The sequence below is a fragment of the Bos grunniens genome, chromosome 15 (genome assembly GCF_055505025.1).
Source record: "Bos grunniens cultivar Pamir isolate PY7600 chromosome 15, Bosgru_T2T1.0, whole genome shotgun sequence".
NCBI classification, from domain to species: domain Eukaryota; kingdom Metazoa; phylum Chordata; class Mammalia; order Artiodactyla; family Bovidae; genus Bos; species Bos grunniens.
Window position 1 is genome coordinate 47,790,879 of NC_141179.1, and position 11,941 is coordinate 47,802,819.

Genomic DNA, 11,941 nt, shown 5'->3' on the forward strand with positions numbered 1-11,941 from the left:
GAGATGTGAGTCAAAGATCAAGGATTATGGAAATTTGAGTGTGTCAGTGATGGTTTCAACTGAATACCACAAGGAACACCATGTAACATCTGTGCTTCTACCCTTATCTTTTATTTAAACCTTCCTCAACCACTATCACAATATTTACTCTCAGTAACCCTGTCCTGAAACCCTCATTGAATATATGTTTTGGTATCCATTATTTTCTTCATTCTGACCCTTTGCCATTGTGATGTCTCAATTACTCATTCATTAAATAAGTATTTAGTGCCTTTACATACTACTCAGTCTTTACATTCCAAATGCCTTCACATGTAATTACCAGAGCAGGGATGGAACTATGCTTCAAATAGAACATGAGGAGTATGGGTAGGACTGGAAAAACCAATGAGGACTTTACTTCAATAATCCAGGTAGGAAATGATAATGATTTGAACTAAGGTGGTGAGTGAAAATTGAAGTTATGGGTCACAAGATTTGCTGAGAGTTCTTATGGAGGTTATAAAAGATTGAGAGGAGCAAAGGGTGGCACCAAAGTTTTTTTTGCAAGAACAATGGGAAAAGTAGAATTGTCATCAATGGCAGAGCTTTTTTTTTTTTACATATGCTATCAGAAGTTTGGCTTTAAACACTGAACTCTATTTCCATACAAATTCCTCCAAATGACTCTACTTTTGAAAAGATCTCCAGTATTCTGACAGGCCTACAATGATAGTCACCTTCTCATAGCCAATCTTCCTTTGTTTGTTTGGAACCAGAGGTTCTGCTATTTGCCATCAGATCTTCCCTGTTACCTCTGCCTTATCCTCCCTGTGGCTGTATCCCTCCCTGCTGCTGCTGCTGCTAAGTCGCTTCAGTCGTGTCAGATTCTGTGCAACCCCATAGACGGCAGCCCACCAGGCTCCCCCATCCCTGGGATTCTCCAGGCAAGAACACTGGAGTGGGTTGCCATTTCCTTCTCCAGTGCATGAAACTGAAAAGTGAAAGGGAAGTCGCTTAGTCGTGTCTGACTCTTCGCGACCCCATGGACTACAGCCTACCAGGCTCCTCCATCCATGGGATTTTCCAGGCAAGAGTACTGAAGTGGGGTGCCATTGCCTTCTCCGGTATCCCTCCCTAGGACTTCCACTACTTCTTAGACTTCTGCTTTTTCTTTGCTTAGTACTCTGTACTAATTGCTCCAACTGACTGGAACAGTATTCTCCTTATGTTCAAATGATGAACTTTTCAACATTCATAATCTCAATTAAAAAACCACCTATACAGGGAGTACTTCCTTAATAATTACATCCAAAGTAGCATACTTCTCTTAGAACATGCTAACACGTTGTATTACCTTTTTTCTTTATAGCACTTATCATTTTCTGAATTTATTTATTTCTTTAATTTCCCTGTAAATATATTTAGATTTAAGTCTCTTTTGCTCATGACCCTATCCTCAAATCCTAGATCCTGATATATCTGACAATATTTCATGTGTTGAATAAATAGATAAAGGAACAATTGGTTTCAAAATTTGGTGTGTATGGTCACTGTCATGTCCTGGAAACATTCTGAAACATATACTTAGATCAATCTCCAGTGTCAGTTGGCATGTCCTCTAAGACAGGGGTCCCCAGCCTCCGGGATCCAATGGCTGATCATCTGAGGTGGAGCTGATATAAATATAATACAAGTAAAGTGCAAAATAAATATAATGTACCTAAATCATTCTGAAACCATCTCCCATCCCTTAGTCCATGGAAAAATTGTCTTCCACAAAACTAGTTCCTGGTGCCAAAAAGGTTAGGGACTGATGCTCTAAGATATCCATTTGATACATATATCAGTATAGGGGAAGACTTTTAAATTCTTAGTAATGTTAAAATTGCCAATATAGCCTTCATTTTAACATTACCTGGATATTTGTTCTAAGGTTCAAAGGACCTCATTTCCTATTTGTGTTTTTTTCCAAACATTAGATTATAAAACATTCTATTTCTCTTACAAGTTCTTTAAAAAAGTTTTTCAAAAATTAAAATCAGCCAATTTCAGATACCCATGTATAAGATTATGAAAATCTGATGAAGCAAGATTTAAACGAGATAAAAATGCATGTTTCCTTTATGAGAATTGCCTTTAAACATAATCAACCATTGCTTGCTGTTGCTAAGTTCCTTCAGTTGTGTCCAACTCTGTGCGACCCCATAGACGGAAGCCCAGGAGGCTCCCTGGTCCCTGGGATTCTCCAGGCAAGAACACTGGACTGGGTTGCCATTTCCTTCTCCATTGCTTATCCTGATGTTGCTGCTGCTAAGTCACTTCAGTCGTGTCCGACTCTGTGTGACGGCATAGACAGCAGCCCACCAGGCTCGGCTATCTTATTCACCAATAAAAACTAATTAGGAATAACTATTTCCTGGATCTATTTACAGCTTATCTTCAGCCTCAGGGCTGTCACTGCAGGATTTGGGCATGTCTGATATACATAATGCTAATACAAAAGACTTCCTGCATTTTAGTCTTTTCACTCTATTTTCTAATATTCTATCTTCTCTCATTATTTTAGCACAAAGAAGCCTGATTCCCTGGCTTCCTTTTCTATTTGTGGTAAAGTAAAAACAAATGACAGAAACATCATTTATTATTATGGGCATTTTTTGAGAGTAAACTTTTCTTTGTCTAATTAGCTAACTTTTCCTATCCACTTCCCTGAGTTTCACATCAGTGATTGGAAAAAGAATCTTAATTCATATTATGTATTTTGAATGGGATATAGCCATTCTTACTCTGTTGTGTTTTTCACATAGAAAGTGGGCATACATTTCTTAAGCTATACAGAATTTCTTTCCCCACATTAAAATAATCTGTAAGTAGGCAAAATAAAGCAGAGTTTTAAATAAAACAAAAAAAATTTAAAACTCTGTTTTGGTAGATATAGCCTGTGGTAAATTCTTCAGTTCTGTGAATCCATTTCATCTAAGTTTCAGTCTGCAATTTTATTGGAAAGTCTGTGTTTACTTTAAGTTGATGTGAGTCATAAAATCTCATAAATTTTTAGACCATCAGTGGGAAGATGTTGGGAAAAAATCAGTTAGACTTTGCAAGCATTATTTATTTCATAATAGCTGTTAATTAAATTTGCTTTAGAAGTAGATCCCCTTTTTCTTTTGAGAACTCTTCTCATTGATAGTTAAAAACATGTTGAATTGAAACCTTCTTCTGAAATAGTAAAGTTTGTAAGAGACTTTAGTTAGTCATACTCGTTTATATAATAGTGTATTGTAAAAATGGAATTTGAACCTAATAGCACCTGAAATTATTGTTTATTATTGTTTGTTATGCTCAGTCATGTCCAGCTCTTTGTGACCCTATGGACTGTAGCCCACTAGGCTCCTTTGTCTATGGAATTTTCCAGGCAAAAATACTATAGTGAGTTGCCATTTCCTTCTCCAGGGAATCTTCCCAAAACAGGGATTGAACCCATTTCTCTTGTGCCTCCTGCATTGGCAGGCCAGTTCTTTACTACTGAGCTACCTGGGAAGCCCAACTTAGGCTGATACAAACACATTTTCATTTTCAAATAGTTACTAATAGAAGTTCAAAAGTCATGAAACCAAAGAAAAAATTCAAGATTCATTTCTTTGCATCACTGGATGGAGGAGTCAAGAAATTGACAAAGTATGGAAAACTATACCTTAAATTGATCAGCAATTCATCTAATATTTTACCTCAAGCTAAATGGTCCAGACTTTGGGAACAGTACTGATAGTGGAATTTAAGCATTTTTATTTTGGGATCAGAAAGCAGAAACCCATAATTTTGGATTGAGTAGGACTTTCCCTGAATCAAATTGATATTTTCCTGTGTTGGTAATCTTGGGAACATGTCACTCCTAAAGAAAAGATAAAGATTTACATAGTATGACTTGGGCTTTCAGAGGAAAATGCTCTTTGTTTCTTAGGGTCTCCTGGCTTTTAGACCAAGAAGTAAACATACATGGAGTCCTTCCAATAGAGAAAGCCATAAGCTTCTCTGAGCAGATGAATGTAGGCTGGGACCTGTAAATGATGTGAATATATAAATGATCTTGGGTTTTGGCCTGATCATTTGACCTTATGATTTGAACAAAATCATACGTGGTGGTATTTGGAAGTTACCCTTGATACGATGTTTTAATTTCCCATTTCCTTTCAACTGTCCTGAGGGTGTGTATGAAGGTCCATGCCAGTAGCTTGAAGGGAAAAAGTGAAGAAAAGAGACTGGATAAGATGAGTGATGCCTGTCTTAAAGCAGGGCATGGTTTCATAGACTAGAACTAGAAATGTATTTTGAAATAACCAGTTCACTGTCTATGTAACAGATGAGGACACTGAAACTCAGTGAGGCTGCTGATTGGTTTCCAATCACACACGTTATTTGTGGTTGTGCTACTGACCTGGGTTCCTACACTCTAATCAATGGAAATTGATAAGAGGTAAGACAAGAAATTTATGCAAAACAAAACTTTACTGGAACTCGTGCTGCAGCATGAGGGAGTGAAAAGGAGTAACAGGTTTCCTTGCTCAGCTCCCTGATAGGGGCAAACTAGTCCCTTAAACGAAGTGAGAATAGAGGTAAGTCCAGGGGTCAGGCCAGAGTGTTGGTTTGGGTGATCTGCTCACCCCCTTGATGGTGCTGTTTGCAAGGATCACGCCCAGTGCCTTGCTTTTGCTCCTGACACCTGAGAAATATTAGTTGTGCTTTCTTTTGTATCTTACTGTTCATGGTGGTCCCAACTGTGTCTGCATTTCTAGTCCCTTATAGTTTCTTTGTATTCTGTTGCTCAAGAAGATATTCGTCCAGGTGCATGTGGAAGCACTGCAGGAAAGGGACCATGTCTTAGCCTATCTCATTGTGTAAGGTCTAGAATGCAGAACTGCTAAGACAGGCACAGGCTCTTTCTTCAAGTAGCTTACTGTACTTATTTGCATCTCCTTTCTACTTCCTTCTATGTAAAAGACAACATTCCTTCAACATTTTAGGATCCAGATTGCTTTAATTCCATTTGAACAGCACATGAGTTCCTCGATGACTGCAAATTTGTCCTGTGCATCTTTGTACCCTTGGGCTGTAACAAAGTTACTGTACTATAGCAGTTAATTAGAAAATATTTCTTCAATTAATAATGAGCCTAGTATATTTTAGTGTCATTACTGGGACAACTTATGATATGGTGATATATTAGTATCCTAAAACAGAGCCTAACTATGTATGTACCCTAAATACATACCACAAACTGAGTCATTGTGAATTTCAAAGGTGAAGCTTGAAGTGCAGACAATGGGGTGAAGACATTGAGGAAGAAGAGTTATGTGATACCCCTTCTCCTAAACCTAGTAAGTTCCATTTCCTCAAATGTGAGCAATTCTTGCAAGAGATCTTTCCTTTCAAGGGTTGGACCTGATAATAAGACACAAGTTTGCTTGATAAAGAGTAGGTGGAGAAGAAATTTATTGGCCGATCTAGAGGTAAGTGAGAGAGATTTATTTATGGAGTCCAGCTACTTTTCATCATTCAGGACTGACATTTAAAATAATGTGAACTTTTCACAATTGCATTATGCAGCTGAGCTAATAATAACAAAAATAGTAATAATAATATGCTACATGCAAGGATATTTATGTCCACAATTACATATTAAAAATTACATGTACATGAAGCAGGGTACCCAAAGCCAGTGCTCTGTGACAACCTAGAGGAGTAGGGTGGGGAGGGAGGAGGGAGGGGTTTTCAGGGTGGAGGGGACACATGTATACCTATGGCTGATACATATTGATGTATGGCAAAAACTGTCACAATATTGTAGTTATCCTCCAATTAAAATAAATACATTAAAAAATAAATAATAAAAGATTACATGTACTGAAATATTAAGTTCAATACTAACTGGGATTTATTTCTCCACTATAGAATTCATCCTCCAGAGTTCTCACATTTTAGATAAAACAATAGCAAAGATTTGAAAAAAAAATTAAAAAGTCCCAGAAATGCCAGACTTTTGGGGGGAAGCACTGAAGTTTGAAAAAGTGAATAAAGTCAAGAAAATTGTTTCAGAATTAAATTTATTCTCTGCTTGAACTTATGTTTGTGAGCTATGGATTTCAACCAAATTTCCCATCAACTAATTTATTAGTTGATTTATTAACTGATTCCTATTTTAGGAATGCAAAGATCCAGTTGTCCTAATTACCATCCTTTCTTCAGTAACCTCTGGATTCCTTGCTTGATCTCCTGGGTTTGCACCCCATAGACAATGGGGTTGAGGGCTGCAGGGATGACATGATGGAGGACATTGAGCAACACTGGCAATCAGGGGACGCTTTCCTCTTTGCCACATGGGTGAGGACAAAGACCAGGAGAATGGTGCTGAAGAAGAGGATCAGGATAAAGTGGGAGCCACATGTGCTTAAGGTCTTTACAACAGATCCTTCTGCCTTGAGTCTCAGAACAGCCCTTAGTATGAGGGTGTTGGAGAGGAAGATGAGGATGAGGTCAGATCCCAGCAGAGTCCAGTCTCCAGCAAATTGGAGGAGACGATTGATAGTGACATCATCACAGGAGAGTCTGGAGACGGACATATTGGCACAGATGCAGTTCTCAATGACATTTCTCCCATAATAATGGAGTCGAGCAGAGAGGATGGAAACAGACATAGTTAGAAGTGCATTTCTGGCTAAGATAAAAATGGCCACCTTGGCTATAAATTGCTCAGTGATGATGGATGGGTATCTCAGTGGATGGCAGGTGGCCACATAGCGGTCGTAGGCCATAACCATGAATGTGCAGGACTCCATGGTAAGAAAGCAATTCATGATATACATCTGAACAAAACTGGCAACAAAGCTGATGGACCTGAGGTCAAACCAGAAGATAGCCGGGACCTTGGGGATGACGGTGAGGCAGAGCACCATGTCCAGCAGGGAGAGGAGGCTGAGCAGGTAGTACATGGGCTCATTTAGAGAGGCCTCCAGCCGGATGGTGATCAGGAGGGTGGCATTGGCCCCCATGGCCAGAAGAAAAAGGGTGCTGAGGGGCATGGACAGCCAGAGCTGCCAGTTGGGAGACTTGACAAAGCAATTCAGGAGGAAGTGTGAAACCCTAGTGGAGCCATTTCTGTGAGATGTCATCTTGTGGATTTTGTTTCTACAGACTTCCTTTTATGATCTAAAAAAGTTACGATTGTACTAACAATGGGAGAAAAGTTCAGGGGCAAACTTAAGGTTTCTAGCAGATTATTTTGCTTTAAATGAAAATTTTTCATGTTGCACTCAGAAAATAAATTCATTTCAATCTTCTGCAATTTTTGTGTCTCCTCACTTATGAAATAGTTCTATTTTTTTCAATGAAAATATCTTATAAAGTAGAATGAGTTATGAACAGTTAGCTATAAGATGTTTTCTTGCAACTGAGGATTTTTACAGATCAGGTCCTCTGATTTTAGAAGTGTGGAGGTCTTTAGTGATTCCTCTCTGAATCTCTGCCCAGTTGACCAGATAATCTCTCCTAAATTCATACCATACACCATCCAGTGTTGCCACTCCTTTCTTCTAATTTAGCTTTTTTTTTTTTTAAAGCTCTTTATAGAGAGGGAACAAAAAGATTAAGTCTTGTTCTCAGGTGAAAATTCCCTTGAGATTGTCAGTTATAAGACAAAATGATAAGATAATAACAGAGTAATGTGCAGAATATTTTGAGAGTAGATGAGGACTAAACTTACATGAAAGTAAAGTGTTCCCAGGACTACTCTCCTGCTGAATTTTAAAGGCAAGTTCAAAGGAAGCTGCAAAAAATGAGCTGCTTGTTGCAGTGAGAAATGCCTACAAAATGTCTGATATTAGCATTTCTGGAGTCTTTAAAGTCATGTTGTGTATAGTCCCTCTATCTGTCTACAAAGATATTCTGCTCCAGTGTCATCCTATGGGTATAAATTGTTTCATCAATATATCAACTTCACTGTTTTACATCTGTTTAACCAGCAGGTAAAATGCAAATATTGTTTGCGGTGAATCAAGTGGATTTTGAATACTTACTAGACATTGTGCTAAAATACATTAGGAGCTTGCGTGTGTGTGTGTGTGTGTGTGTGCTCAGAAGTGTCCGACTCTTTGTGATCTGGTGAATTGTAGTCTTCCATGCTCCTCGGTCCATGAGATTCTCCAGACAAGAATACTGGAGAGGGTTGCCATTTCCTCCTCCAGGGGATCCTGTGTCTCCCGAGTCTCTTGTATTGGCAGGTGGGATTCTCTACCACTGAGCCAAACTGGAAAGCCCAGGATCAAACCCTTCTCTCTATATTAGGAGCATTTCTCAATTATTAAAATGACCCAGGAGGTATGTCTTATGTAACTTTACAAATGAGGGGGAAGGAGAGGCAGAAAGGTTGAGAAAATACCAAGACCACACAGGAAAACTTTTGTTCTTTTTTCTTTTTCTAACTTAATTTATTTTAATTGGAGGCTAATTACTTTACAGTATTGTATTGGTTTTGCCATATATCAACATGAATCCGCTGCGGTGTACACGTGTTCCCCATCCTGAACCCCCGTCCCACCTCCCTCCCTGTACCATCCCTCTGGATCATCCCAGTGCACCAGCCCCAAGCATCCTGTATCCTGCATTGAACCTGGACTGGCGATTCATTTTTTTATATCATATTATACATGTTTCAGTGCCATCTAGATGCAAATTTCCACTTGATTTTCAACCCAGTTCTTAGCTGTACTACATCTAATTAGTTAAAGAACATTGGTTGGACAGTCAGGATTCCTATTATAATGAGCTCTATAATGATGCCGCTGCTGCTGCCACTAAGTTGCTTCAGTCATGTCCGACTCTGTGTGACCCCATCGACTGCAGCCCACCAGGCTCTGCCGCCCCTGGGATTCTCCAGGCAGGAACACTGGAGTGGGTTGCCATTTCTTCTCCAATGCATGAAAGTGAAAAGTGAAAGTGAAGTTGCTCAGTCGTGTCCGACTCTTCACGACCCCATGGACTGCAGCCCATGAGTTTCCTCCCTCCATGAGATTTTCCAGGCAAGAGTACTGGAGTGGGTTGCCATTGCCTTCTCCGCCTATAATGCTATGATAATGTATTTGGTTCCTCAACGTCGTCAAAAGAGAGCAACTATTCCTCTAGGAATACAATTTTTGAAAGTTGAATACAGTAGTAATTAATTTTGGAATGAGAGCTCAGTAGATAGGAATGGATTTTTAATAGGAGTATGAACCCAAAGATGAAAAGATTTTTCAATCAAAAATACCTAATTTGATGTGACTGTTAAAAACACATATTAGTTTCCACCTATGCATGTCCTTGATCCCACACTTCCAATCCTGTTCACTTTGTTTTCTGTTAGGCTTCAACCTTCCTACCAATTGGCCCTGGGAAATTTCTGGGTTAGCAAAGATACTGGACTTTATCCTCCTCTTCCCCAACTCTTCTCTTCATTCCTTTTTATGTTCTGATTTAACATCAAGGGAGGTCTGTCTTAGTAGGGTCTGCCAGGAACTGTCCCTCTCTCTGGGGCAAAAGTAATTTCAAGATCCATTGGGAGTTTACATTAAATCTCAGTTCTTTTTCAGTTTTTAAGAATAGCAATGCTTACACGGTCTTGGTAAATTTCAAAGTGGTTTTAAAATGGTCACATCTGTGCCTCTGAGACAGTACACAAAGCAAGAGTTGCATTTATACCAGTTAATTTTGTCACAACACATGCAAATTTCCACGTCAAATTTTGACACACTTTCCTTCAAACAGGACTTGTCATTTTGTACTGAATTTTGTGTTTTAGCTCTTTGCTTTTTATTCTTAGCACAATCCCAAATCTCACCGTAGTTAAACCGCATTAAATACTCCTGCCTGATTTCTGGAGGATCCAGTCACATGAAAACATCTCAGACACAGGGAACAAGGACCCATAAGGAAACCTATAAGAAATGCAGTATTTTAAAAATTCCTGGATAGTTTTGGAAAGATTATTTCTAGCACTACAATAGAATTTCTAGAGAGCAGAAATGAGGAATTGCCCATTTATTTTCTATTCTTTCTTTTAAAAGATTTATTGCCTTTTTCCCCCTCTCATTCTTTCTCTTCTTTCCCTTCAACCAATACTTTATTCAATAAGCACTGAGTATCTATCTACTCAACTATAGGACTGAAGTACTTGGATTACTTAAATATGCATATACATTTTCCCTTTCTTCTTCAATTTTTCCTCTGCATTCAGAGATAGCCTATGGCAAGAATAGGATTGAGACCCCAGAGCTAATAATTTCTTGTCTCCATCAGGGTCAGGCTGAGGAAGCCAGCTGAAGCTGGAGACCAATGCAGGAAACTAACTCAAGTGTAGATTCCAGGATGGAACTATGTCACAGCACACTGGAAGCACAGACTTTGAAATTTGCAAGGGATGAAAAGGATTGCCCAATTCCATATTATTTGGATAAATGTGAAATACTACCATCAGTCTGTCTTTTAAACTTATGGGCTGGATCTAGAGACAGAAAAGAAGTTACTAGATTTTCTAGTATTAGCATTTTAGCTTTTATAAATTCTTTTTTACCACTCAACCCTCAAGCAGCAGGATCTTAGTTCCCTCATTTTAGTTCCCCGATTAGGGATTGAAACTATACCCCTGCAGGAAAAGCATGGAGTCTTAACCACTGTATCACCAGGGAGGTCCCTAGAAATTCTTTGGATTGAACTGAGGTATGTTATTCTCCCTCTACTCCTTCTCATACACACCCTTGTTTTCTGGTCTGTCACTATGTAGAGTATCTTTCTCCCCTCTGATTAATCAAGTATTTATGCACAGATTCTCTCTTGTCAGGTTTCTAGATTTCCAGACTTCAGACTGAAAACAGCTGAATTGTTCTACTAGGTCCTATTTGTTAGCTATTCCAAGACATTAGTTAATTTAGAGACTTTAATACCCCACTCACACCTATGAATAGGTCAACTAAAAAGAAAATTAACAAGGAAACACAAACATTAAATGATACAATAGACCAGTTAGACCTAATTGATATCTATGGGACATTTCACCCCAAAACAATGAATTTCACCTTTTTCTCAAGCGCACACAGAACCTTCTCCAGGATAGATCACATCCTGGGCCATAAATCTAGCCTTGGTAAATTCAAAAAAATTGAAATCATTCCAAGCATCTTTTCTGACCACGATGCAGTAAGATTAGATCTCAATTACAGGAGAAAAACTATTAAAAATTCCGACATATGGAGGCTGAACAACACGCTGCTGAATAACCAACAAATCACAGAAGAAATCAAAAAAGAAATCAAAATTTGCACAGAAACGAATGAAAATGAAAACACAACAACCCAAAACCTATGGGACATTGTAAAAGCAATGCTAAGGGGAAAGTTCATAGCAATACAGGCACACCTCAAGAAACAAGAAAAAAGTCAAATAAATAACCTAACTCTACACCTAAAGCAACTAGAAAAGGAAGAAATGAAGAACCCCAGGGTTAGTAGAAGGAAAGAAATCTTAAAAATTAGGGCAGAAATAAATGCAAAAGAAACAAAGGAGACCATACCAAAAATCAACAAAGCCAAAAGCTGGTTCTTTGAAAGGATAAATAAAATCGACAAACCATTAGCCAGACTCATCAAGAAACAAAGGGAGAAAAATCAAATCAATAAAATTAGAAATGAAAATGGAGAGATCACAACAGACAACACTGAAATACAAAGGATCATAAAAGACTACTATCAGCAATTATATGCCAATAAAATGGACAATGTGGAAGAAATGGACAAATTCTTAGAAAAGTACAACTTTCCAAAATTCGACCAGGAAGAAATAGAAAATCTTAACAGACCCATCACAAGCACGGAAATTGAAACTGTAATCAGAAATCTTCCAGCAAATAAAAGCCCAGGTCCAGACGGCTTCATAG

General features: G+C 38.5%; 1 pseudogene; it reads right to left on the bottom strand.

Annotated features, from left to right (window-relative positions):
- Positions 1-6,207: 6,207 nt before the first annotated feature.
- Positions 6,208-7,148, bottom strand: LOC147357915 (olfactory receptor 56A3-like; annotated as a pseudogene).
- Between the last annotated feature and the right edge of the window lie 4,793 nt (positions 7,149-11,941).